General features: G+C 45.4%; 1 non-coding gene across 1 annotated transcript; it reads left to right on the top strand.

The window, feature by feature from the left end:
- The first annotated feature begins 643 nt into the window (after positions 1 to 643).
- LOC147928852 (small nucleolar RNA R71) lies at positions 644 to 750 on the top strand. Its single transcript, XR_015581078.1, has one exon. It is a non-coding gene; the product is annotated as a small nucleolar RNA R71 (small nucleolar RNA).
- The last annotated feature ends 3,129 nt before the right edge of the window (positions 751 to 3,879 follow it).

The following is a 3,879-nucleotide window of genomic DNA, read 5'->3' as shown; positions in this document are numbered from 1 at the left end:
TTGAAGAAGTTGTTGCATCATTTGCTTCATTTCTTGATCAGGAGCTGGAGAAGGCGGAACCGGTTGAGGGCGAAATCCTGGTGGTGGTCCTGAGGGAGCGTGGTAACCTTGCTGGAACTGTTGTTTAGGGACGAATCCGTGATTGTAAGGCACAAAAGGTTTTTGTTGACCTTGTTGTTGCTGTTGAGGAGGGTACACCTGATCTTGTGGATTTGCAACGTTGGTGCTCCGGTAAGATAAATTGGGGTTCGTCTGATAGGGGTTGTAACCCTTGTTGTATCCACCTTGATTCTGGACGTAGCTGATCTCCTCAGACTGCTCACCCTCCCCATCTTGGACGTGAAAATGTTCACCCTCAGATACGAAGTGGACGCTCTTCTGTTGATTGAGCAAGAGGCGGTCAAGCTTCTCATTAACGTTCTTGAGGTCCCTCTTGTACTTCTCCTCAGACCCAGTGTCGCGCCTAACTGTGCGGTCATAGTCCTCGTTATAATTGCCATCAGACTGGGCGAGGTTTTCAACGAGTTCCCATCCTTCATTGACGTCCTTGTTCATGAAGTTTCCGTTTGAAGCAGTGTCAAGCAGCATGCGTATCTTTGGTATCACACCACGGTAGAGAGTGCTCAGCAGTGACTCGTTGCTAAAACCATGGTGTGGACACTGGCTGTGGTAGCCCTTGAAGCGCTCCCAGGCTTCACAGAATGATTCTGAGCTCTTCTGAGTAAAGCTGGAAATCTCGTTCCTGAGACGTGCTGTTCTGGAGTTGGAGAAAAACTTGGCCAAGAAGGCTTTCTTGCAGGCGTCCCAAGTGGTGATTGATCCCTTGGGAAGGTTTTTCTCCCATTGATGAGCTTTGTCTCCCAGGGAGAATGGGAAGAGGCGCAACTTGTAGCCATCCTCACTCACGCCGTTGATCTTGGTGAGACTGCACAGACGGTCGAACACGTCCAAGTGGTCGAGTGGATCCTCCATAGGTAACCCGTGAAACTTGTTTCCTTGGATCATGGAGATCAGACCACTTTTGATTTCGAAGTTGTTTTTCTGCACGGCGGGAGGGACGATTCCAGCACGCTGAGTGTGAGTGTTCGGTGCATCCCCAGCACCAATGTTTCGCGGTCCCGAATGTGGTCCATTCTGTTGTTCCATAGTGACTGGTGCGGGATGATCAATGAGTTGACGAGCTTGTCTTGGTCGTTGTAACCGATTGATGTCGTCGATCACAGGGAGGAGATTCTGATGCCCTCTTGATCTAGTGTGCATGCAAGGTTACGATCAACAGGTCCCTGAGATGCAAAACAAACAAGCATACAACCAGAACAAGTCAGTACTCAGAATAATGAGTGTAAAAGAACTTAATCTTGCAAACTTGAAATCGTAAATGTAGCAAAACGAATCCCAAACGGCAACGACGCCAAATTGATACTAGACTTTTTGTGTGTCTATCCTAGCAGGTTCAATTAACCTTATGCAGTTGTAGTACTTAAGGTGTCAATCCAAGTGGGATGTTGCTAACAATCAAGATGCAATCAAGAAATCACAAGTCAAGCCAATATAAAAAGAGTGTTTGTCTAACAGTCCTAGAATGATGAAAATGCAAAAAACAGAAATGAACTACAGAATTAGAAACGAAAATGTATGACAAGAACTAAACAAGAGTAAAAACGAAAACGAGTCTAAGCATGAACAAAACCGCAAGATAAGAAACAGTCTCAGGAATGCAATATCAATCAAAAAGATAAAAGTCCTAAGGATGGGAGTAATTGATTTCGGTGGAGTATCCTAGTCTACAGAGTGTTTAACATGCCACAAGCAAACTATCCCTAAACAATGAACATCAAAACTTAGCTAATCCAATCTCTTGACAGAAGCTACTCAGACTCAACCACTTCCAAACCTAGCTCCCGCTAGAGAAACATGATTAAGCGTGGCATGACAAACAAGTTCATTCACGTCAACAAACTTCCTAGACAACTAATCTCTTAGGCTAGGAACGTAAGTCTCTGGCACTAGTTGGTCAGACATTTCATCGAACACCTTTTGGGTGCGGAAATGTCTAAGACCTAGTTCCAATTGATCAGAGAGAAACTAGCATTTCTAACACTAGTCCAGAAGGGAATCATAAAAATTAAAGCTTAAACACTCTACATCCTAAGATCCTCCACTTAGTCTATCCCATCCCCAAGAACTCTAGCACTACTCAGATCCGGAAATCATCACTAAAGACACAAGTCCAGAAAATATTGAACAAAGCATAATAAGATAGACAAGAATGAGATGAACAACTTTATAGAAGAAATCAAATGCAAAAACTAAACAGATTAAAAGATATCTGGACACAAAGTCTCAAACGTTTTAGGTGGCTAGGTAGAACCTTAAGAACAAAACGAGAATAAAAGATAAGATGTCCTCAACAAGACTTAACAAAATGTATATATAGTAAAAACATGTGAATCCCTAAAACTTAAAACGACAAGATAGAGCGTCGGTTCGGGAGTCTCCTGAAGCGTGTGAAACCAAACATGTGTGGTCGAGTCGCGTGTCGTCTCTCCCTGGGGTGCAATCGAGTGGAGCAGATCCAGGCGCGTGTCGTCTCTCCCTGGGTTGCAATCGAGTGGAACGGATCGAGTCGCGTGTCGTCTCTCCCTGGGGTGCAATCGAGTGGAGGTAATACGACTCGAGCTGGGTGTATATGTATCCACTAAACCGGTGATAACTCTGGAACCACACCTCCGATTGACTTGAAATAAACCGCATTGGAAAGATGACTCAACTCTCTACAACTTTGATGAATACGTCAAAAACTGAATCCTTCTACCGGTGGCTCGAGTGATGGATCGAGTGGCGACTCGAGTGGTGCCTCGGGAGTGACTCGATTGGTGCAGCTGAGAGTGGCTCGATTGGTGCAGCTGAGAGTGGCTCTATTGTCTGCGTCTCCGACGTCTCCTAAACACCTGAAATACTTTGAAATGTGCAATGTATGCAAGGATGATGCATAAACTTCCTAAATATGCAAAGTGTATAATAGAGGTTCTAAAATGATGCAAAACGACTAGTTGTCCTAGCTAAATGCATGACAAATACAGGCTAAGGAGATGCAAAATATAGACATATCAACCGCTTTCAAAACCAAGCAAGGTTTTGTTGTCAGTGAACAGGGACTTAAGGTGGACGGCGAAAAGGTTCGAGCCATAGAGGAATGGCCCACGCCCACCAGCATCTCCCAAGTTCGATCGTTCCACGGGCTAGCCAGTTTCTACGGATGGTTCGTGAGAGATTTTAGCACAGTCGCCGCCCCTCTTACCGTGGTGATCAAGAAGAACCAGGAGTTCAAGTGGGGAACCGAACAAGAACGAGCCTTCCTGGAACTCAAGAAGCGTCTCACTCAAGCTCCCCTCCTTGTCCTGCCCGACTTCAACAAGACTTTCGAAGTAGAATGCGACGCATCTGGTGTTGGCATTGGAGCCGTTCTCATGCAAGGTGGTAAACCGGTGGCCTATTTCAATGAGAAGCTCAACGGTGCAACTCTAAACTATCCAACTTATGACAAGAAATTGTACGCGCTAGTCCGTGCCATGGAGACTTGGCAGCATTACTTGTTAGCTCGGGAGTGCGTGATCCACACAGACCATGAAACTTTGAAGCATTTGCGCGACCAAACCAATCTCAAGAAGAGGCATGCTAAATGGCTGGAGTTCATCGAATCATTTCCATTCGTTATCAAGTACAAGAAAGGAAAGGAGAATGTCGTAGCCGATGCCCTGTCCCGAAGACACGCCTTGATCACCACCAAGGACGCGTAAGCAGACGACACTGAGTTTGGAGAATGTTTCAAGAACTTTGGCAAAGGCAACTATGCAGAGTTCTATGTGTATGAGGGAT

Source organism: Camelina sativa, chromosome 14, assembly GCF_030686135.1.
Source record: "Camelina sativa cultivar CO46 ecotype springtype chromosome 14, ASM3068613v1".
Taxonomy (NCBI): domain Eukaryota; kingdom Viridiplantae; phylum Streptophyta; class Magnoliopsida; order Brassicales; family Brassicaceae; genus Camelina; species Camelina sativa.
This window is presented reverse-complemented; position numbering and strand designations above follow the sequence as displayed.